Source organism: Ursus americanus, chromosome 19, assembly GCF_024610735.1.
Source record: "Ursus americanus isolate L20-20 chromosome 19, mUrsAme1.1.p, whole genome shotgun sequence".
Taxonomy (NCBI): domain Eukaryota; kingdom Metazoa; phylum Chordata; class Mammalia; order Carnivora; family Ursidae; genus Ursus; species Ursus americanus.
The window spans coordinates 28,814,311-28,839,820 of NC_142145.1; the positions used below are offsets into that span (position 1 = coordinate 28,814,311).

Consider the following 25,510-nt stretch of genomic DNA (forward strand, 5'->3'; position numbering starts at 1 on the left):
AGGCCAAAGGGCACTAACTTGGGAGATCTTGAACTTCAAAGCTAATCAGTTTTGCTGAAGATTTACTCACTGTACTGGCTATGGTGTAAAGGAAAGTTCATATAACTTTTTATAACAGGATCTGTGTTTGTGTTCTGACTTCCTTAACCAGTAGCTGTACAAACTGGGAGATAATTTATCAGAGGATTCAAGCATAAATATTGCCAAGTTACTGCCCTCCACCTGCAGTCTATTCTAAGTTGTTCCTATAGAACAATAAGTATACTACATTAAGGATGGTAAACTGTCTCACCTAGGGCCATTCATTCACTCAGTCGACAGATACTCAACTGAGAACCTATTATATGCCGGGCACTGTTCTTGGCCAAGAAGTTAGACTGATGAATTTAGCAATGTTCCTGGTGAAGTTGAAGGAGACAAACAAAAATAAATTATTTGAGTAACTATACTACCAATGAGTATCCAATTTATATATAATTCAATTTATACACACACACAAATATAAACACACACTGTAATTTAGCAAATCTAAGACATATTTAAGCTTTTTTTCTTTTCAAGATGTATTTATTTGAGAGAGAGAGAGAGTGAGTGGGCACATGAGGCAGGCCAGGAGAAGGAGGGAGAGGGAGAGAGAAACTTTAGCAGACTGCACTAGCATGGAGCCCCATGCAGGGCTGAATCCCAGAACCCTGAGATCCTCACCTGAGCCAAATCCAAGAGTCAGCCCCTTAACCGAGTGAGCCACCTAGGCACCCCATATCTAAGCTTTCTAATACCAGAATATGTCTTACAATGAATAATCTCTTGGATTCAATGAACTATGACAAGTGTTTGAAGCAAAATAAAAGAAAGCAAGGTAAGGAACAGGATGTGGGAGGTACTATATTTAAATAGGGAGCCCAGGGAAGCCTCACCAGTGAGGTAAGAATTAGAAGAATCTAGGAATACATTGCATGTGAAAGTGTTCTATAAAATTCCTTCTGCCAGAGCCAAGTGGGGTGAGCTGTGGAGGGGGTGGGAGCCTTTGCCACTTGCAGCTGGCCTGGCCCCAGTGCCCAGGCCGGCCTTTGAATGGGGAGTCTTCACTGGTGATTGTCACTTCAGCCCTCCTGGTGTGGCCATGACTCAGGTTGCTCTGCTGTGTTCCATCACCTCCTAAAGATGCATCCTGACTTACTTCCACACTTGGACACTGAAGAATGCAATGTCTTGATTAACTAACTTGCTTAAGAAAAGTCACAAAAATCACAGCATTCTGAATTTTTGGGGTCATTGCAATGATCTTGATCGGAAGATGAAAAACTGCTTGAAGAATAAGTACATGGAAAAGAAGACCCAAGATCAGGGAGCATGGCAGTGCAACATGTAAAAGTCTTTTTAATCCCATAGAGGAATCTGAAAAATAAATAACAGGCATACCTCGAAAAATAAAATCCCTTGTGCCATAGTAATAGAGATAAAATTGAGATAAAATTCATATTTCATAACAATTCACTCATCTGAAGTTCACATTCGATGATTTGTAGTGTATTTGGAACTGTGCAAACCTCAGTGTGATCAATTTTAAAATATCATCACCCAAAAAGAAACCCAGACACATTAGTAGTTATTGCCTGTTTCCCCCAAACCACCTAGGCTTAGACAACCACGGTTCTACTTTGTGTCTCTATAGATTTGCTTATTTTAGACAATTTTATGTAAATAGCATCATATAATATGTAGTCTTTGGTTTCTTTAACTTAGTATAATGTTTTCAAGGTTCATTCATGTTGTAAGCATGTATCAGTACTTCATTCCTTTTTATTGCTGAATAATACTGCATTGTGTGGATATATTAAATTCTGCATATCCTTTCATCAGTTGCTGCACATTTGGCTTATTTCTACCTTTTTTGCTATTATGAATAATTCTTCTATGAGCCTTTATATACAAGTTTTAATGTGGGCATATGTTTTTAATTTTGTTGGGTATGTACCTACAAGTGGAATTGCTGGTTCATATGGTAACTGTGTTTAACCTTTTTAAGAACTACTGGACTGTTTTCCACAGTGACCTCACTGTTTTATGTTCCTACCATCAGGGCATGAGGGTTCCAATTTTTCCACCTCCTCACCAGCCCTTGTTTTATTTTTATTATAGCCATTCCAGTGGGTGAGAAGTATTTATTGTGGTTTTGATTTGCGTTTCCCTGATGACTAATGATATTGAGCATCTTTTTATATGTTTATTGGCTGCTTGTCTACTTTCTTTGCAGAAATGTGAATTCACATCCTTTGCCCATTTTTGGCTGGGTTATTTGATTTCTTATTACTCAATAGGAAGTGTTCTTTGTATATTCTAGGTAAAAGTACTTTATAAAATATGTGATTTGAAAATATATTTTCTGAGAATTGACTAGTGGTGTGACTTGTGCAGCTGTATGTAGGAAGTAACAGATCTCTTCCCATGCTCCAAATTCTAGTGTGATGTGTCAGGAGTTTTTACTAAACATTATCATTTTAGGGTTGGGACAGAATTTAATATCCTGTTGCAAGCAAGTTAAAATAATTGTACAAACTAACATTTTGCAGCAAAAAGTTCTCTTGCCTTATTTTATTTTATTTTATTTTATTTTATTTGGCAAATGCTTGAACTCATGTCACACTATGGAAGAGTCTGCATATTTCAAAAGCAAGGCAGTAGGGTCAGGGCTCAAGGTCAACTCAGCTGTCAGAATAGACTCTGGATCTTGGCTTGTCTCTAAAATAAACTCAGACCTCAAGGGTCATCATCTGGCTGGGTCAGCAGCTGAAGCTTTCTTCAAGATGGCTTGATGATTAGTGAAGGGGTCAGCGTGTTTGCCTTTTTGAAAACATAAATCCAGTCTTGAATAATTAATTCAATTATTCATAATGCATGGTAAAAGGGTGAAGCTCCAGGAAGATATGGGGTTTCCCAGCAGCAATTCCTAGCCAACGCTGATGTCAGTAAGGAAGGGATGAAGTGCCAGAACTCATGTAAATAAAACACAAATCCTTAGCAAAGCAACACTACTTAGCACCAATGTGCTTGTAAACTGATCATTCTCTTCTTAAGTCATATGTGAAATACCATAGCTCTAAAGCAGAATTCAGTAGTAAGAAATATATGCCCTATTTGAAAAAAAGAGTGCTTTTTGAAAAGTAGTGCTTCAGTGAAATACCAAAATATGGTTGAAAGAAGTGTGTTCATAGTAATGAAGGGAAGAGGCCTTTTGTGTACCTTTATTCTCCTTTATAAGGAGAAAGAAAAAAAGGAACATGGTATTGTATGTCTCTCAATCTGCTTTCAAAACCCTTATAATTAATTTTAAAATAAGACAATTTTGATCGAAGTACCAACGTGAGAATTTGTATATTGTGTTTTCTTTTTCAACCTCTCGATAGATAAGTAGATAAAAAGAAAGAAATATAGACATAGATAGTTGGATGAAAAGAATAACAAAACAGTCCACACCTGCTGCTTCTTTATTAGTTGATTTTTTAAAAAGTTGAAAGAACAACACACAATGGAAGGAAGAGGAGAGAGGGAGGATAAGTAGAGAAAGGGAGGAAATAAGTAAGGAAGGCAATTTTAGAAATAGGCAATGAGGAAGAAACTGAAATATGTTGTGTTTTTGAAGCTTCACAATAGCTTTTCGGGGTAGATCTTATTGACTTATTTTAGAGATGAGAAATTTCAAGTTTAGCACGGTTAAGCAACTTTTTCAAGTTCATAGCTAATAAGTCCTGGGTCTCATTGTCCCAAAGGGGAGACTTGGGGTGGATTAACTATAAACACCAATCCTGGTGGAAGGCAACAAGCATTGATTTTCCTAAGTGCTACAGGCCCAATGGCCTTTAGTGCTTGCTGAGATTTCACATTGAGACAATCAGATATATAGCCCCAAGGACCTCTTCTGTACAGTAACAATGTTTCAGTATTGATCTACCCCCTCTTCAATATGTATTTTTAAGCCATTCTCTGATATCCATATTTGCCTGCCCCATAAGGTTCTACCTGTAACCTCAGACTGTCTAATGGGACATTTGAGTGTGATACTCTAGTGTGCATGAACATATGTGTATATGTATTTTGGTATACACACTCTTACGTGTTGTATGTGTATGTATTGCTAAAATTGCTGAAATCAACTTTCATAGCTGTTCTGACAAATTTTCCAGAGGAAACAAAGCATAGATGTTTGGTCTATAAACATATGGACCAAATGTCTGTGTCCCCCCAGAATTTGTATGCTGAAACCTAATCTCCGATGTATAATATTGGGGGTAGGGCCTCTAGGAAGTAAGTCGGTCATTTGGTCAGAACACTCATGAGTGGAATTAGTGCTTTATAAAAGAAATCCCAGAGAAATCCCTCTCTTCTTCCATCTTGTGAGGTTACAGTGAAAAGATGGTTATTAATGAGGAAGCAGGTCTTCACCAGACACTTAGTTTGCTGGGAGCATGGTCTTGGAGTTCCTAGCCTCCCAAACTGAAAAGCAAGTTGTTTGTTGTTTGTAAGTTACTCAGTTTATGGTATTTTGTTATAGCAACCTGAATGGACTAAGACAGTAAGTAATTGTCAAGTTAATGAATGGATGAATGAAGCTTATGTATGTCAGGTAAGAGGAATTTGATTTTGTAATTGAGACACTGACAACTCATGCAGGACTGAATAAAAGAACTTCAGGGGAGGACAGATATAATTGCCACTTGGAATATAGTATAAGAATACCTGATACTGGGACTTGAGAAGGAGGTGCCAGCCGAGGAAGGGAAAGTCAAGGTGACAGTAGAGGGGTCCCAAAGTAAACTACTCTGACCTGAGAGTCTGAGCTGGTAAAGTAACAATATTCACACTGCTTCATACATAGATAAGCTAAAATGATGAATTGCAACATTTTTTGGTCATGTTTTGCAAATAAAACTCAGATTATAATTTTCTTGCCAGGATGTCTGAAGTCCAGCTTAAGCCCCATTCCTATACCATTTTCAAAGTATCATTGCTGCCTTTCAGCTTAATGTCTATCAGCCCAGTCATTCTGAAGTAGGTGCAGGTTGGAAGTAACGTGTTTTTGTAACCCAATGTGATCATTTTATAATAGGCTCTAAACACAAGTTCCATCTGTTTTGGGACAGAGTGATCCGATCTGATTTATTCTGATTTGCCTCCAAAAAATAGTTTCAGCAAGGACAAAAAAAATTCAGTCTTGGTTAATCTCTAAAGGGTAAACATAAAAAAGATTATTAAAATGAGACTAAAAATTATACATCCATTTTACATATGAAAAAGCTCATGGGGCGCCTGGGTAGCGCAGTCGTTAAAGCGTCTGCCTTCGGCTCAGGGCATGATCCTGGTGTACCGGGATCGAGTCCCACATCAGGCTCCTCTGCTATGAGCCTGCTTCTTCCTCTCCCACTCCCCCTGCTGTGTTCCCTCTCTCGCTGGCTGTCTCTCTCTGTCAAATAAATAAATAAAATCTTTAAAAAAAAAAAAAGAAAAAGAAAAAGCTCAAGCCCAGAAATATGAAAATTTGCTAAATGTCTCACAGCTAATCATAGCAAGTCTTTTAACATCTAGTCCAAAACCATCATATTCCAAAATAGCTTTTTCAGTTAAATTACTAAAAAAAAAAAAAAAAAAAAAAAATCGAGGAATTATTATACTGGTTCTTTTTTATGCCACCCTCCTGATACCTGAACATGCAGGGAAAAACCCCTAAAACTGGCTCCTTCAGATGCATGGGGCTTGGCTAAATATCTGTTTTAAATGAGAATCTGCAACTTTTTATATAAAGGGTCAGATAGGAAAAATGTTTTGCTTGTGGGCCATATGATCTTTATTGCAAATACTCTGCTGTTGCAGTATAAAAGTAATATGTAAACCCTTATTAAGAGATAATTATAAAAATGAGTACGATAATGACTCTGTTATACAGATACAAAATAAATAAAACTCACATGAGGAAACGAGATATTACAACTAATTCAAAGAGGTCAAAGAATGGATACATTTATAGATCAAAATATTGCCATGAATGTGTAAATGGAGGGAAAACTGGCCTTTCCACAGGAGGGAAAATGGGTTGGCCCCCGCACTGGACAGTATTTATTTCCATGTCTATAGACACAAATTACTTTTGCTTTGTTCTCAATTAACTTATAACCTAACGTTATAAAACAGCTCCCCCAGAATCCAGAATCAGAAGGGTATACTATAGACAGTGCCTAGTTTTTCACATATATTACAAAAAAACAGGTGAAGGACTTGAAGCCTTATTTTTCTACCACTGCCTTAGACGAACTGAAGGGAGGTAAAGAAAGCTACTGTTTTCCTCACCTAAGAATCTACAAGAAAGCAAGGAGAGCATTCTTCCTGGTTGATATCACAGGAAATCAAATACAATCAAAACAGCTTTGGAGTGATCTTGATAGAAGGGTTCATTTGTGGACAGCTGTGAATGCTCCACAATGTAACCTCCCCACACTGAGTATGCCAGTTCAAGATTTGGAATCCTGATCTCTTTGTGCGTAAGATGGGAAAAATGAAAACCCCTTATTCTAATCCCCTTGAGTTTCCTGAGGATTGAACAAGATAGTAGTTATAAAAATCTTAGAAATACATAAAGTACCAGAATAATTATACAGTGAACCAACCCACATAAAGCTCTGATTTAAATTGCTGGGCTTCTGAGTGATGGCTTCAAGCTTCCTGTTCTAGCTTCAATTTAATTTGTTCCTCATCAGTGCTTGCCACCTAGGTAATTTGGAAGCAGATGGCAAGAGGAATGGAGGATATTCCATTAGAACTGCTGCCTACCTGCCTTTCACTCTGGGCTATTGGAGCCTCCCTGTGTGCTCTCTGATCCCTCATCACTAGCCCAGCAAAGTGATCTTTATTGCTTATAATATAGTCCTTATTGCCTAATTAGAGGCATGGGGAAGAAGTGGGAGATGACTTCACTTGGGTTCATTAGGAAATAATATATCAAGCCTTGCTTAATTACAACTGAATTACTACTACCTATTATAGAGCAGAACCTTGCTGGAATGATAGAGGGTGGCAGAAGTCTCTGTCTTCCATTATTTCCAAGATCTGTATTAGCTCAGTGGGAAAGGGGAGGATTGCTCATCTGGGTTGGAGTTGCAACATACACATTGGCAAAGGGCATTATTTAATTGTGACCCCCTTATCACCAGATAATGTAATCACTGTCACATGCCAGTCAGTGAGTCACTCTTTGCAGCTGCTGAGGGCTCCGGTGGAAGGAAAATGCTAATTCTTATTGTTGGCAATTGCATCTGCATGGCACAGAAAAACATCTCACTCATTGTCTCTCACTGCTTAATTGCTGGACATAATGTCTTGCACAAAAAGGGAGGACAGAATGGATTAAACAAGAACATAACATCCTTTTAAATATAAAGCAAAAATAGGATACTCCCTTTAGTCCTTTCCCAATTAGTAGAATAACATGTACTTGCTTATTGCTGTACTCATATATTTGGCAATTATTTGTTGCATTTGTACTATGTGGCCAGCTCCATTTTAAACTTTGTCAGAGAAAGAGAAATTAGTAAGACCCAATCCCTGTGCAGCTGGAGAGTACACTAAAAAAAAAAAAAAAAAAAGATAGTATATGTATGCAAATATTTACAATATGATTCTTATAAGGGCATTTCAGATTAAGGAAATGTTCATTGAAAAGAAGGAACTGAGGATAAATGTTAAAGAATGAATAGAATTTAGACATAAAATCATTGGGGAAAGTACATTACAAATAAAGTGGGTATTGTGGGCAAAAATATGTAGACCAAATAACAGGGATCATGTATCAGAGACAACTCGGGTCAGTTTAGAGTTGCCAAAAGAATGGTGAGGAAATAAGATGGAAGGCTAGATAGGGTATGATAATTCTAATTGTCTTTGGTTTTTCTTTTTGGTTACTCAGTATCTCTTAACCTGTTCCAACCACATACTGATTTCCTTTAGAGAATTACCCAGTGTACATAAATTAACAGGGATGTAATGCAAATCCAGAGTCATTATTCTTTCCCAGCCAAGGTATGGCTAATCTAAATTGGTTAAATTTATTCTGTTTCTAAGATCTTTAAAGAGCAGAGTGTCAGAAGACTCAAGTAGTACCCAAACATGATGGTTGGGCCCCGGGTCCTTATTAGTTTTATTCTATTTTCAATGTTTGATCTCCTGAAAACTGTTCATTTTGTGGCTAGCCTTTATTTTGATTTATTAAATTCTCTCTTTAATTAAATTATCCATGAATTGCTTATAACAAATCCATGGACTGTTATAGTCCACGGATATCCTAAAAGCTATGGGAGATGATATCATTCTACTCTCATACTATTAAAATATTTGATACTACTTGCTCTTCTTAGATGTATGCAAAGTATCAGTTCAAAGGGATTATGATTTTCTTACAGATAGAATCACTTGAATTTAGTAATTAGAACTGGATATAAGGATGACATAGTTTCAAAACAGACAATAAAAAAGGCTAAAGCCTGGGCGACTTGGAGATGAGTGCTACACTTAAGAAAATAAACAAAAACAAAGCAAAACAAAACAAAAAACTAGCAAACCCAGGATTTTAGGGGAAAAGTTCCATTTTCTTTTGATTTTAATAGTTGTTGAGATGTTCCAAAATGAAATGTTTTGACTTTTGTTAAAAGTCAAATTTCAAAAAAGGTAAAGTTATGACTTATGTACATATATAAAATGACACGTCAAAGTTTTCATTTAACCCATTAAAGGAGAGAAACACACACACACACACACACACACACACACACACACACACACACCCCAATGTTACAGCCAATTGAAGGAGAATCCACAGAACACATTTATAGACCAGGAATACTGAAATGAATTTGTAAATGAATGCAACCCTGTCTTTTTTCACACTGGGTAGGAGAGCTGATTGAACCTCCATTGGACAAAATGTATTTGCTTGTCTCAGTTTTCTCTACATTACCTTTTATCTCAATATGGTTGTAAAATATAGCCTTTTCAAAGACAAAGACACTCATCATATAAAGTCACTCAATCCATAGGGGCTCCATCATTCCAGTGAAAGGATGTTCAGTAATCTCTTTGCTTATTGCAAAGTCTTACATTTCTCCTTATAGTTTTAAGAAGTAAGGGAAGTGTTGAAATAGTTTTTACAAAACTTTCTGCTGAAGATGCTTGATACTTGCATTAGGAGAAAGATTGAGTGCAGGAAAATCTCATATCTCTTGCTACTTTGATATATTGTTTTGTCACACTATTTTCCTTTCTTAAATGCATGCAAAATATCAGTTTGAAGGAATTTCAGGCCAGAAGAGGAAATGAAGTATGATGTAGCTAGCTATTACTAAATCACTCTTTCTTCTCTTCATTTAATGAGTGTGCAGTTTTGCAACAAAAGTTATTCATTGTAAATATTTTAGAACCTCTCTTTTGTGTCATTTTATGAGGCAACTGTAGAATGATTCACAGGCAACCTGATAGGTGGGTGCCATATGCAGTGCTGATAAGTGCTTGAGGGTCCACAAGATGATCTGCGCGGTAGTCCCTATTACATAGGGAAGTTCCCACTCTGGTGTCTGTGTTCACCATCACTGACCCCTTTCCATAAAAGCATTAAGGACTCCTGCCCCATTCAAACACAAGTTACATATGGAGTGATTCTTAGGCTTTGAAGCCTTAGTTTAATGTATATAACCTATTCTTTGCAGAAAGCAGGACCAACCGAAGTGGCCATGTTAGAACACCTGGATCAGGAAGGAGTGTCAGTGGGACACAGAAATGGAAAACCAAGAAGTACAGAGGCACCCATGAATTTCAGAGTGCTGGCACCCATAAACCCTTGCTATTAAACAACACGAGAGAAGTTAGTCTTAACCCAAAGCTGGTTCTGAAAGATTATTATGGTTTCAGAAAACTTTCAGACCTTGGTGATCTTATATCAGAATCAAATGGTAAAATCCTAACTGCAGAGGCAGCTGGCTCTTCACTTTCTCAGATTTGTACCAGCGCGGTTCAGTGATACTAGGGAAAATCCTACAATGAAACTTTGTACTGCCAATAAATCACGATTGCCACCCTCAACTTCGCTGTCAGTGATGCTTCACAAACATGACCATTCTTTTGCCCGTTCACTCTCCCTTCTTATCCAGTGCCTGATTCAAACGTTAACCATTCTCCTTCACAGAGAAAGCAGATCCCATCAGATAGGAGCTCCAATGATTTTCTGCAGACCAGATTTCCAAATCTGACTTTCCCTGCTGTCATTTATATCAAAAAAGGAGGTGACCGTTCTCCTATCTAAATTGAGTATTTTCACTTTCATTACAGAACTTACCACATCTTACCTCACACTGTTAATTCTATCTACTCCTCTCCCCTAGATCTGCCCACTAGCTGCTAAGAATATGCCAATCATTTCCATATAGAATAAAGTCTAACTGGACCACACTTCTTCCTCCAGCCCTGCCATTACTTCTGAATTTCCCTTTGTAATCCATTTTCTCCAGCATTGTTTACCCATGTTTCTCTCTTTGCACACTCATCATAAAGTTCTTCTACCTCTCTAATCTGTATTCTCCCAGTACTCTGACAAAAATGGTTCTGCTGTCTCCAATAACCTCCTTGTTGTTAAATGCATTGCCCAGTTTTCAGCCTTTCTCAGCAGTATTCAACAACAATGCAAGCCACTCCTTTTTTGACATGCTCTCCATATCACCACGTCCTCCTTTCATCCTCCTAATTCTTTGATTACTTTCTTTTAATTTTGTCCTTAGACTGGCACAAAGTTCAGACATAACTAATCTCTTCTTCCAAATTTTCTCTCCTGATTCATATATTCTGTGGCATCACGTCTTCAACTCTCCTTTTATATATTGTTAACTCTCAAATTTAAATTTCTAGACCAGCAACTCCTTATAACTTTAGACATATTTAGCAAACTGTCTTCCAAGAATTTTTACTGGCTTGTTGTCTTAGTGTGAAAATGTGACCTCATAATCTCTTTCCTTAACAAGTGGTAGCCCTGCATGTTTTTCTGTCTCAATTAATAGTACCCCCATTTTAACCAGTTGCACAAGTTCCTCTCATATCCACTGGATTTAAACCATATTTGTTTTAAAATCTGCAATACAGCTTTAGGTCTATATTTTTTTCTATTCTGCTACAGTAGTACAAGTGGCAGAGTTCGTCATCCAAGTCATCAAGATGACATTTACCCTCTCCCACCTATTCTTCACATAGGTGAAAGGCACTCATGCTGTTTTCCTATGGAATTCTCCAAACCATTGCTTCTAGATTAAAACCCAAGTGTCTCGCCAGTCCCTGTATCAGCTTTTGATTGTTTCTAAGAAAGGTTTCCGTCAGGTGAATAAGGATTCTATGGTCTTGATGTGATGGACTGATAGAAAAGATGAAGGAGAGCATTACAGAGTAAAAAACTTTTTTTAAGAAATCTGATTTCAGGGGCGCCTGGGTGGCTCAGTCGTTAATCGTCTGCCTTCGGCTCAGGGCGTGATCCCGGCATTCTGGGATCGAGCCCCACATCAGGCTCCTCCCCTGGGAGCCTGCTTCTTCCTCTCCCACTCCCCCTGCTCCTGTTCCCTCTCTCGCTGGCTGTCTCTCTCTGTCAAAAAAATAAATAAAATCTAAAAAAAAAAAAAAAGAAAAATCTGATTTCATGTTTGAGCATTCGTGAGAAAGACTAACATGACCTAGGCCTGGGAGTGACTCATACGAAAAGGGGCTGCATGAGTAGCAGCTGTGAGAGACCAGCAGAGGACATACCTTGTTGTGCCACTCTCCTGCCTCAGGTCTTTGTTAGACATCCCTCCTTCTGAATAAAATAAGGCAAGTACTCTTGACTGTAGTAGTTCTGTCAGGAAGAAGATAAATTTGGTCCACTGCTAGTGATGGCTTTCAGTACACGTCCCCAACTCTTCCCATTCTTTAACTTCTCCCTTCTCACTTAATGCTGTGTTACTCCTTATGTCCTTGTCAGCTGAAATGTTTTTAACAACTCTATTGAGATAAAATTTGCATTTCATAAAGTCACCCATTTGAATTTGAGTAAAGTTACCAAGTTGTGCAACCATAACGATAATTTTAGAACATTTCTGTCATCCCACTAGGATCCCACTTTTACAGTTAATCCCCATTTCCATCCCCAGCCCTAGGCAACCACTAGCCTACTTTTTGTCTCTATAGATTTGCCTTTTCTGTACATTTCAGATAAATGATACTGTGCAGTATGTGGTCTCTGTGCCTGGTTTCTTTCACTTAACATAATGTTTTTGAGGTTTATCCTTGTGCTAGCGCTCATCAAAGGCTCATTTCTTTTTTCTTTTTTTTTTTTTTAAGATTTTATTTATTTCTTTGACAGAGATAGCCAGTGAGAGAGGGAACACAAGCAGGGGGAGTGGGAGAGGAAGAAGCAGGCTCATAGCGGAGGAGCCTGATGTGGGGCTCGATCCCAGAACGCCGGGATCACGCCCTGAGCCGAAGGCAGGCACTTAACTGCTGTGCCACCCAGGCGCCCCCAAAGGCTCATTTCTTTTTATTGCTGGATAGCATCTATTGTGTGAAGGATGGACCACACTTTCCCTAATCATTCTCCAGTTGATGGATATATGGGTAGTTTCCGTTTATTAGCTATTATGAATGATACTTCTGTGAACATTAACATGAAAGTTTTTGTTTGAACAGATGATTTCATTTGGGTAGATATCTAGGAGTGGAATTGCTGGGTTGCATGGTAAATTTATATTTAACTTGTTAATAAACTGCCAAATTCTTTTCTAAAGTGACTGAACCATTTTATATTAGTTGAAGTTTATCTTAAAAACAAGCAAACAACAACAAAAAAAACCTCTTTCCTCCAAGGTGTTAATGTAGGGAAAAAGAAAATCCATTATTTCTTTTTCTTTCTTTTCTTTTCTTTTTAATAGGCTATTAAGTTAACAAAGGTTTGGATGAGTGTATGTGTAACGGTGTAGCAAGGGAGATAGAAGAAACAGTATATAAATCAATGTAATGTTGTTACCCAATTCAGAAACTTTAACTTTTGAAAAATTAACGTTTCTTCAAATCAAGAATGAGTTCTGAGTCTTACCACATTACTTCTAATCTGCCAGTAGCTCTTGGTGCCTGCTTTCCTGTGGGAAGAAGGACACTGATTGATTGGTGAGGGCTCTGCTGGTCCAGTGAGAGGGGGTATTTTATCCTTTGCCAGTTTTTTTCCCCTATATATTTCCTCTCAGAAGAAAAAGATTGCATCAAACAAAAACTAGTTTTAAAAAGAATTTTTTTAAAGAATTCTTAAATAGTAAATGATTCCTTGATTCACAGGAATGAATGCTTATGGTCCAGTTTCAGGTAGTGATAGTGATGTTTGGGGCAGACAGCCTCCTTAAAAATATGCTTCATGTCAAATCATGTAAGGCAACATTTTTCTAATTTTAGGTATTAGTCTTGACCAATGTAGTTTGTTATTCTTAATCCGGAAATAGTTTTCTGCTTGCTTTCCATTTGGATCTGCAGCATCTTCTGCCTGCTTGTTTCTTCTTAACCTTTTTGTGACAAAATTAAGCAAAGAAAGGTTGATGGGGGCACAGTGTACATATGAAGTCTTTCGTTGTGGTTAGGAGTCAGCCAAAATCACAGATTTCCAGTCTTACACAACAGGAGCTTTGCAATTTGTCCAACCCTTCCCACCCACTATGGCGAGTGTTCTCTTTTACAACCATCAGCATTCTCAAGGCAGCTGAATATGAGTCTGTAATTACAATGGTAACAATGGCTGCAGGGCAGGAAATGTGCATGAAATATAATACAGATGAGAGCAGCATTATGCCCAAAGTGCTCTAATGGTCTCAGGACCTCACCAGGTGGTAAGCCATCTCCCTCGATTTTAATTTCCACCTACCATTTGCCAGGTAACCTTGCCCAGTCACTTACCATCCCAGGGTGCTGTCCTCGGAAGGGGTGATGTGATTGGTCCTTTGCTGGCCTGCCAGAAGAATCCCCCAGCTGGATGAGATCATACAGACAAAGCTAACAGAAAGTGGTTCTTCATTATATGGACAGAAACAGAACTGGAGTGGGAGAAAGGTCTGCTTCAAAGGCATGACAACATGGAGGGAGAAATGGGAATTTGATGGTAAGGGCTCTGGAAAAAACTTCCCGGCCTCTATACATCACCAATAGTATGTCTTTTCTCAAAGGAAAAAACTGATGTAGTAGAATCATCCCTCTACTAAAAAACATAAATGATATGTAACAGGAAGAAAAACATTTTTTAAATTACCTCATCACTTTTCAGACTTTAGTATGCGCATGAATCACCTGAACATTTTGTTAAAATGCAGATCCCAATTCAGTAGTCTGGGGTGAAGCCTGAGATTCTGCATTTCTGACAAGCTCCAAGGTATTGCCAGTGTTGCTGGTCCTAGGGCCATGTTTTGAATAGTACAAGTCAAACCTACATCCCCTTCCCTGATTTTGTGTGTGTGTGGCGGGTGATGGGGGGGTGAGGAAAAATGATACCCAAAAAGGTACAATGATTTGGTCAAGATCTCATAGATATCTCTGTGGTATCTTTGTGGCAGGATGAGTACAGGGGTTGGATCACTTCAGGCTCCTCCTCAAACCTAAGTTCTTAACATAGGAGCACCAGGAAGTGGCAGAAAAAGCACAAATAGAAGTTAGTTTAGGGGCTGACAGACAGGCCTTATTGGAATGTGGTATGAGAAAACAGGGGGAAAAAAAGTACGGATTAAGGGTTGGATTGTTTTTTTGAACATTCAGCTTCCGGGGAGTGTTAGAAAACATACAACTGGGTGCCAGGGACTGATTATTCTGCCTTCAGTTAGTAGCAGATTTGAGTAAATAATCCCACCTCTATGCTGCCTTTGCTCCCAGTTACATAGTCTAGAATGATCTGATGATTGCTTCTAGCTCTAACATTTTATGATTCTCTAATGGATTTAAATATGCCAGATCTGTTTTGTTTTGTTTTGTTTTGTTTCGTTTCGTTTCGTTTCGCTTCTGCCTTGGGAAGTATAGTATGTGACTGAAAGAGAAGGAGAGTGCTTGGGGAAAGTCCAACACTTTTTAGAAATCTACATTACTTGCTTGAGTGTTATTTCTTTCCTACATTTCCAAAAAAGTATGGTAAGGTGTTTAGAGTAAATAACAGTCAATAAACTTGAGTTTAAATTTCCAGTAAGTACAGTTGAATAACGGCTTTGATGACTATACACGAGGATTGGAATTAGTAGAGGGTATCCTTATGAGGTGCATATTTTCATTCTATATCACTATTGAAAATGCACATCATAAAAATGCTGATATCAGCATGGGCTTGTTAAGATACACCACATTTTCATTTTTCTATCCATAATTCTAGCTAGGATGCGGTTGGCTGAGAAAAGTGTTGATACTTCTAGAACATGTAGAGAATTGTATTCCTTGTACTTTATAAAGTATGTTTCCTATGCTTAAATTATCATTTACTCAGGCAGTATGCATTTTTTTTCCCCACAGTAAAAGAAGAGAGTTACCCAAATTTAATCATATCAACAGTTCCCCATTTCATTCTATTATCCTTGTATTTTTAATGCCTGGTTTAGTTAATGAGATTTGAAAGTTTTATAATGAGAGCATTTGAAACAGAATTCATTACAGGCAGAGATTTTTCTACCATATTCAGAAAATTACATGCTAATAAAATAGGAATATGATTTGAGGAATTTCTAATACAAATTGATTTTTACATTAATGATTTCAGTGTCCAATCCTGGCAAAGGGGAAAGACTGTCTCAACTTGTAAGTTAGATATGAATGGAAATAAGCGTTTACTGAGCCCCTGCTCCATATTCAACTCCATATTTGACACTTAGAGGTCACAATTGTGTAAGACATGTTTCCTGCCTATTCAAGGTTTATTGTCTAGTCAGATGACCAGCATTCAGGAACGAACTAGAGAGGAAAATGAGACAAAACAGAATTAAAATAGTGCTGTACTATGTTGTTTTAGACTGCAAGTGATGGTTTCATTTGGAGACTTGGGAGAATATTAAACCAAGGAAAGTTTCAATGAGAATAAGATAGTACTAAAATGGAGAAGGGTCAGAAACAGAGCTGGTCCAATTCATGATGATCCAGTTTTCTCTAGTTGCACATAGTTTTGTTTGTCTTTGGTTTGTTTATCCTTTTAAAATAGACTATCCATGATTGTTACCAGTGCCTAGAGAAATTAATCAAATATCAGAATACTTTGACTCAAGTCCAGGTTACTGCTATGCAGAAAATTTGCACTTACCATACATCTGAGAGAACAATCTTCCAAAGACAATAGGAGCAAATAAAAGTGAACTCACCTCCATTGAAATCAATAGATGTCTTGTGTTGGTTGACAAAGAGGAGAATCACCTTTGAGGAAAGCACATTATCTGTCCTTCAGATTTATTTCACTGTCCAGATCCCATCCGTATTTATGTGTGAGTATTATGATGAATAAGGAGACTGAAAAATTAAAAGAGCTGTTTTATTTCATAAAGTTTGTAAGACATTAGGATATGAACAATACTACTTTAATATCTTTTATAAGAATATTCCTTTCAAAAAAGGAAACATTCAGCTTTTTATCTTCTGAAATCATTGCTACCGTGGGCTCTGGCAGAAGGTAATTCCTAGATGATACAGCGGCATCTGGAAGATGTCCAGAGAGAGCCTCCCATCCCTGCTAGAAGACAGTAAAGTCCAGCAGACCTCTCAGTTCTCAACAACAGAAAAATAGAAAAGGAAAGAAATAGCTAATGCCGTGCAGTTACTAACTGGGCAGTTTACTAGACCTGTGGTTAGATAGAAAGACACATGAGACATCCCTGGGGGCTTCTTAGTTAAATTTAAGTGGAATCATTTGTATAAGTTCAAGGGGAAGGGAAAGACAGTTGAAAGGAGACAGTGAAATCTGGGCTATTATTTGAAGCCTCAGATCTTTAAATGAAGCCTAAAGCAACTCGGCTTGTATATGGTATCACATTGATAGTTATCCGTCCCAAAGTTTTCTAGCTTTTTGAGAAATAATCGTTTTTTGATCTCTGCCTCTAGATGTATTTGCTTCTTTCAGATTGTGTTTTCTCGTCTTAATTAATTTACTAAATAGCTATTACAAGGGACCACTTATTACATTATTTATTAAACTCCTAGTTTCCTGGTTTTATATATATGTACATGTATGCATGTGTATATATGTATATAGAGAATATCCTATATTTTTATTTTATATTTTTACTTATATTTTTATTTATATTTATTTTATATCATATTTTTATTTACTTCTTCCTATTTTCATGAGAGGTGTTGGTACTTTTTGTCTCAACACGACATCCCTTCCAGTTCAAGCTGAGGATTGGAACTTGGCTTCTTCAGAATCTTACATTTTCCATCACATAGCTTCATTTTCTGGGAAGTTCATATCGTCTTTTGTTTTGGGCTTTCCAGAATGATCTCCCCAGTATATTTTTGAGAACTTACCCTTATCTGAAGAACAGAAGCATATCTCATTTTTTTAATAGCTAAGTGACTCAAGTAAGACTTAAAAATTCTTCCATAGTCTTGTTCTAATTCTAGTTTGTGAGAAAAACTCACTACTTCTCAAGTCACAGATCTACAGATTTAAGAATCTACAGCTTTCTGTGGCCATTCTGCTGCAGTCACAAGAAGAAATGAAGCCAGGGAGATGAAAAGTGAGAGAGGGAGTGAGCTGGAAACATCAAGTACATGCTTTCTGTCCTTGTGGTCCTCAATATCCCTGACTTCTTTATTCCTCATCATATCTATTAGTTTCTCAAAATTGATTGAAAAAAAAGTTCCTCATGTTTAATCTGCCTTGAGCTGAGTCACTGTCACTTGCCACCAAAGAAATTCTGATATATCACACAAATGTGATTGAGATATTTATGATAATTCTGTCATTTCCCTAATGTCATTCTCTGATATTTTCCAGGCATGTGATGTGTAGAATGTCACTAATTCAAAATGAATGTTTCCTACATTTTCTATTTTTATAATAATAATAATAATTTGAAAAGAATGGGATAGGATGAAGATAGGTACTAAGGAGGGCACGTATTGCATGGTGCACTGGGTATTATATGCAACTAATGAATCATGGAACTTTACATCAAAAACCAGGGATGTACTGTATGGTGACTAACATAATATAATAAAAATATATATAATAAAAAATATTATTATTTTAAAAAAAAGAACATTTGAAGCAATGAATTTCCTTCCCAGTGCAGATTTGGTTCACTCTTATTCTCTAACTCAGATGATGATTACTCTTGTTTTAAGTAAATATTAGTCTGAAGTTTCATTGCAACTTCAACAACATAACTCAGAATTTTTTTAATGCTTATGATATTTTCTGTGGATTTTTAGAAAAGATATATCCTGTAGTTGCAGGGTAATGGTTTAATTACAAATCCATTAGGTATATTGTTAACTTGCTGCTATTTCCCTGTGTTGATGGGGATAGTTTTTTTGAGAAAGTTTAAGAGGATAGAATATTGGTTAAATGCCCATCATATTCTCTGTAGACGTTTTCCTTTTATATTATAGTTTTAGTATGTAGTTGTTTTGGCTGTAAAAATCCATTTTCTTTTCACATTTCAATAATAAATATTACTTTCTAACCAGAAAATAAAATATCATTACAAAGATAAAGAATCTTCTTTCATTATTTTTATATGCTATCTATTTAAATAGGCTTAATAGCACTTTATTCTTTGTCTTGCAATTGGCTTTGTCTGACTGACATTTATTAGCTCTGTAGGTACAAGTCACTTAACCTCTTTGGATCTCAATTTCCTCATCTGTAAAGTGTGAATATTAATATGAACCTTCATATGAGCTGTTTAGGAGTATGAAATTAGAGTGTTTCAGTCTGAATATAAGGTCATTTCAAGGTATGGGAAAGCTTTAAATCCACAGGAACATTTATTTTTATATAGTCCTTATAAACACAGTGCTTTCTCAACCACAAAGCACCTGAACACCAAGACAGAACAGAGATTATATTTTTCTTGATTCAGCTGAATAGGAAATATGTCTAAACTCAAGGCCAATAACATTTGCATTCTCTCAATCCTTCCATTCTCTAAAATTTGTTCCACTTGCTAGACTTCTGGAGCTTCAATATCCTTATCTGTTTGACAGGTTTAATAGCTGTGTTGGATTTTTGGATTAGAGATACTTCATGTAAAATACTTAGTCTTTGACTGACACAAAGTTGGTGCTCAGTGGGTCATGGAGGTGTTTATGGCTTTCAGTTCAAGCACAACTAGCTACAAGTCTATTCCTTGCTTTAGAGAGGGCACTGGGCATTAACTCAGAAGTCCTGGCTCTTTCTAGGTCTGTGCCTAACAGAGCTGCATGATCTTGCAGAAAATCACTTAATGTTCCTGATGGTTTTCTTCTCCCGCTAAGAAATCTATATGAGAATTCTTTTGTGACAACCTTATATTTTTAATGAAGAGCAAAGAATATAATTGATGTGACTGAGCTTTTATTTATTTTTTTTGCCTCCTTAATGCTCCATAATAACTTTCTTAAAAAAAAAAAAAGATTTTATATATTTAGTTGAGAGAGAGAGCAAGCAGTGGGGAGGGAGGGGGAGGCAGAGAGAGAGGGAGAGAGAGAATCTTAAGCAGACTCTGTGCCCATGGTCTGAGCAGAAAAGAAAGGTCAGATGCTTAACCCACTGAGCCACCCAGGTGCACCCCTGCCTCAACTTTTTTGCAATACTTTCAAATTCCTGAGTCAGTCATTTGAGACCTTTCATGGTTGGTTTGGTCTCTTGACATTTGGACTAAATTTCTTTTTATATCCACCTAAGTCTGCTTCAACCATAGTAAAGTAACTGAGGTTGTCGTCCAGAGTCACTGCACTGTTTCTTGTTTTGGAGGTTTTTGCATAATGGGGCTCCTTCTCTGCAGAGAATACTCGTCCATTCTCTCTCTCTCCAACTCCATTGTTTGGCTTACTCTTTTTGGAAATTAAGCCTCAAGCCTCATGTCACCTCATGCAGAAAACATCTTTAATTCTCCAAAGAGAGACTGGTATCATGTTATTATTCCCATTACCTAATTTATTAGATGACTCTGTCCTTATCTATCTCTGGACTTATTTATATTCCTCAGAATTATGTGAGTCTTGTTTTCTCACAGTCTGTCGGGGACTACATTGCATGAGTTTAAGAGCTATTTGTTGAATAGATAAAGTAATGAAATACACACACATACATTATTATTATTTCAATACACCTGCCCAAATCAAACGTCAGTTTTGAGGAGTTCAGTGGGTAAAGAAAGTCTTTGTGAAAGAAGAGAACAATTCAATAATATGTATTTTTAAAAGGAGTTTTTAAAATTTTAAATTACTAAACAAACAAAAGTTATCAGGTAAAAGAATAAGATATTCTGTGTAATAAGAATTATGTTTTGAACCAATAACCTTTCCAAGCTCTTTATATTCAGAAGTATGTCCATGTGGAAGTCAAGATTCTGATATGCTTCCTGACAATTCTGAGGCTAGGAAAAAATCCCATCTTTCTTTTGGCTTTACTGCCATCTGTTGTTCAAAGAAGTAAACACAGTTCTAGTATTTTTTTAAAGTGTGACCCTAGGTCACCTGTATCTGGAAAGTGCTAGCTCCTGGCTCCCATTCCAGAAATCCTCCAAATGTGTCTGTGTGGAGGCCGTGGTCCTATATTTTCAACAGGCTGACCAAGAGGAGAGGAGAACACTTGACATAGAACTTGATACGTATATCCACATTTGGTGTATGTAAGGCTCTGTGTTAAGCAAAGGCTGAGTCTCCCTGTTTTTTAAATGAAAGTATTGTCACAGAACTATTCTTGACTCAGCTGTGCAGTGTAGACCTTTTATTTTCCCTTGAGCTGTCACCACCACCACATCACTCCTTACTTTGAAGCTCCCACCTTGGGTGAAAAAGTACAATTTTTAACGTCACATAGATTTGTACAACATTTTGTTTTGTTTTTTGCTGGATTCATTCACTGATTTATCCTTTTAGTAAATATATTAATATTACTGTTATTTATCCAAATGTGTGTAAACAAAATGAGGTGAGAGGAAACCAGAGTTTATTTTATCAGCCTCCTTAGGTGTTAACTTTTGTTCCTTCTTACACTATTTCTAAAGTGTCACTCCCTGAAGTACTCAATCCTTTGAAATAAAGTTCCCACTTACCATAACAAGCAGTTGTTCATGGGAGTGGAGACATAATAAGGAGTTATACGTCATATTGTTCAGCAGTTTCTAAAGGAGCTGTCCTGTAGCTTGGAAAAGCGAGATCAGAGCCTTGAGACCTGAGAATTATGGAGAAGTGTGTGTTTGCAGGAGCTGTGGGAAGATCAGAAACACAGCCCAGGAAGGGCAGTATTTCATGGGTCTCTGCAGTGTCTGGGAGAAAGGGACTATGACATCTGTGGAGCATCATCAGAACACCATCCATCAGGAGCTGGAGTGGAATTTAGGAGGGGTTAGACAACAGGCCTGAGTCAACATTTGCATTTCATAATTTGGTCCAAAGCTGGTTCTGTGTATCATAGGAAAACATTTTATTCTGTGCCTTCCTTGTGGGATGTTCCACATTCTATTTCCTGCTTGCTCATCCTGATACCAGTGTTCTTATATTTAAAAAATCTCTCTTTGGCTACAAACCTTAAATAAATAGCTGTAGTAATTTATATCTCGTTAAGTTTATTAATATCACTTTTCTAGTTAACTATAACTGATATATTGGAAATTAGATTTTTATATATTGATAAAGTCTCTTCATTCCTAGTTGAACTTAATTTTTATTTATAACAGCTTGTCAATTTATTCTCCTTGAATGTGGCATCCTTTTTTTTCAAGGAGGCTTTAAATATTTTATCCTTAATTAATCTTGTTGGTATGCTATATGTTTCTGACAAACAAGCTCTATCAAGCCAAGATAAAATTATAAAGAAAGGTTACTGAATTTTTATCAAGTGATTTTTTTTTTCAGCATGTACTGAACCGGTCACATTTATTTTTCATTTTTAATCCTTTAATAGTATAAATTACATCAAGCTACTTTACCAAACCATTCTTGCATATCTAGTATAATATATACTTGTTTGTGGTGTTACTCTGTTATTATTGTTTGCCTAGAATAGATTTACAATATTTTATTTCAAACTTGTGTTATGATTATAGCTGAGATTGGCCTAATTTTTCTTTTCTGTATGTGTATCATTCTGCATAGTCAGATGCTTGTGCCGTTACAATACCTTGTTTTGGTTTTGATGTCTAAGCTATACAAACTTATAGAATGAGTTGCAAAATTTTATTTTTCTTCATGATTTGCAACAGCTTATTTAACACATGCATTAATCTGTTTCCTAAACAGTTGGTATGATTGTATCCATCACAGTCTTCAGGGACTGATCTTTTCTAGATTAGATCTTTGATAATATTTTTAGTCCTTTCTGTAATGCTCAGACTCTTTAGATTCTCCAATTCTTTTGGAATTAATATTGATTATATATATTTCAGAAAACACATTTATTTTTCAGTATTTTGACATAAAATTATGACTGTTTATTATTTCATAATTTTAAATTTTAATTATAGTGGTGAGTCACTGGGGTGTTCTAAGCAGAGGGCACTTAATCTGATCTACATTTCTAGTGGAAATTTTACTGAAGTATTACATACCTAAAGAAAAATGCACACATTATAAGTATCCAGCTTGATCAATATTTATAAATAAGTAAATACATCTGTGTAACATTCACCTTGTTCAAGCAACAAAAGATTACCAGAAACTCGATGTTCTTTCCTAGCCTGCCCACTGCCTGACGAGGCTGACGACTATCCTAAATTATAGTACCATAAATTAATTTGCCTGCTTTAGAACTTTATATTTTTGAAATTATGTGGTGTGCACTCATTTCTTTATTGTGTCTTTTGCTTAAATTGTGTTTATGAGATTCGTCCATATTGTTGCAGATAATTGTAGATAGTTCATTGTCTTTGATGCATAATATTTCTTTGCATGAATATACCACAATTATTTATCAATTCTGTGGATTCATGTACTGTGTTATCATTGTAGTAGTTATTTATCGTTTTTCAACTTAGGGCTTTTACAGTTGTTTTTATAGACATTTTTCTCCATATATTTTGGTAGAAATGTGTATACAAATCTGTTACTTAGGAGTCAGATTGTTGGGTCTCAATCCATATGTATAACCAACTTTATTAGATATCGTCAGAAAGTTTTTTGAAGTGCTTGTACCAACAGTTTTTTGAAAGTTTCAGTTGCTATATATCTTCACTGATTGATATTTTTTTTGTTCTTTTAATTTTTACCATTACGTTGTTTGCACAATGGAATTGAACTGTAGTTTTAATTAGCATTTTCCTAATAGTCAATTAAGTTGGGAACCTTTCGTGTTTATTGGTTAAGTATATATTTTCTTTGGTGAAGTGTCTCAATAAGTCTTTTGCCCATCTTTGTATTAGATTTTCTACCTTTTTCTTACTGATTTTGTAGCTCCATATGTGTACCCCAAGTATAGGTTCTTTATCATATACACAGGTTTTAAATATTTTCTCACTTTCTGTGGCTTGTATTTTTATTCTTTCAAATGTCTTTGGATAAAGAGGTGTTCTTTAACTTAAATCAGTATATCATCTTTTCCTTCTCATGTCACTTTTTATGTCATGTTAGACAAATCTTTATTATGGTGGGAGGGGATAGTCTTCACAGTTCATTTCTTTGTCCGTGCTGATTGATCCAGCACCATTTAATGAAATACCATCACTTATTCCATATACTACAGGGCCATCTCTTTCATAAATTAGGTGACCATACATATGGCAGTCTCCTTCTGGACTGTCCACAATTACCTTTGTATATCTACTTGCTATGCAACAAGTTTACAAAATACAGTTAATTCTGAAATTTGAAAATAAGTTATTTTTGAATTTTTCACGTATAAAATTTTGCTGTCTCTGTACATAAACACTTCTGTTTGTCCAATTTCCATTTTTCTGGACTTGAAATTTTCTTTTTGGAAACACTCTAATGTTAGGCTCATTTTTAGTGGCATAGGACTATCCCAATTTTTTATTTCATCTTGTTTCAGTTTTACAAATTATTATTTGCCTAGAAATGTGTCTTTTTGTTTAAATTTTCAAATTTATTAGTAAGAATTTTCTCATAAACCCCTTAATATCTGTAATATCTGTAGTGATGTTTCCTACATTCATGCTTAATGCAATTATTAATGTTTTGAGACTATATTACCTAACTATTTCTTACCTTTTTTTCCTTCTTACCTCCTTTTGGATTAATTATTGTTTATTATTCTGTCTTCCTTTTTTTGAGTTAGAAATTATAACATTTTTCTTTTATTTGATACCCTAGAGTTTAGGAATTTTTAAAAATTCATTTTTACTTAGTTTCGTTGTGGTCCAAGAACATACTTTTTATAACAAATTATTTTAAATTTATTAAGACTTATTTCATAGCCCAGAATATGGTCTAGATTGATAAATGTGTATTCTATTATTGTTGGGTAGACTAGTTTATAAATATTAGGACAAGTTGGCTGATAGTGTTGTTAATGTCTTTTATGTCCATACTGTTTTCCTTTCTACTTGTTCTAACAATTATTGAGAGATGAGTATGTAAATCTCCATGTTCATTTGACAGTTTCTTTTTGCAGTTACTTAAGTTTTTGCTTCATATATTTTCAAGCTCTGTTTTTAGGTGCATAAATATTTCAGTGTTATGTTTTCTTGCTGACTTGACCTCTTTATGATTATGAAATGAACATATTTATTACTGGCAATGCTCTTAGCTCTGAAATATACTTCGACTGATATTAATATAGCCATTCAAGGCTTCTTTTCATTAGTGTTAGCATAGTGTGTTATTTTTTATCCTATTACTTCTAATCTATTTTTATCTTTAGATTTACAGTGGATTTCTTTTTTTAAAAGATTTTATTAATTTATTTGAGAAAGAGAGCAAGAGGACCCAGGACCCAAGGATCATGATCTGAGCTGAAGGCAGATGCTTAACTGACTGAGCCACCTAGGAGCCCCTACAATGGATTTCTTATAGGCAGCATGCATTTGGGCCCTGGTCTTTTGTACAATCTAACAATCATTACCTTTTAGTTGGATGGTTAGATTATTTATATTTAATGTGATTATTTATTTTATTAGTTTTAATCTACCATATGTTGGCTTGTTTTCTATTTGTTTCAGCTGTTCTGTGCTTCCTTTCCCCTTCTTTTCTGCACTCTTTTGGAATAATTGTGCAATTTTTATGAATCGCTTTTGGCTTCTTGTCACTTTATGAGCCATAACTCTTCATTTTGTTATTGCAGTGGATATTTTGGGTTTAT

At 36.1% G+C, this 25,510-nt stretch overlaps 1 pseudogene; it reads left to right on the top strand.

The window, feature by feature from the left end:
* The first annotated feature begins 1,164 nt into the window (after positions 1-1,164).
* On the top strand, positions 1,165-1,409 carry LOC123787512 (COX assembly mitochondrial protein 2 homolog pseudogene; annotated as a pseudogene).
* Positions 1,410-25,510: the final 24,101 nt, after the last annotated feature.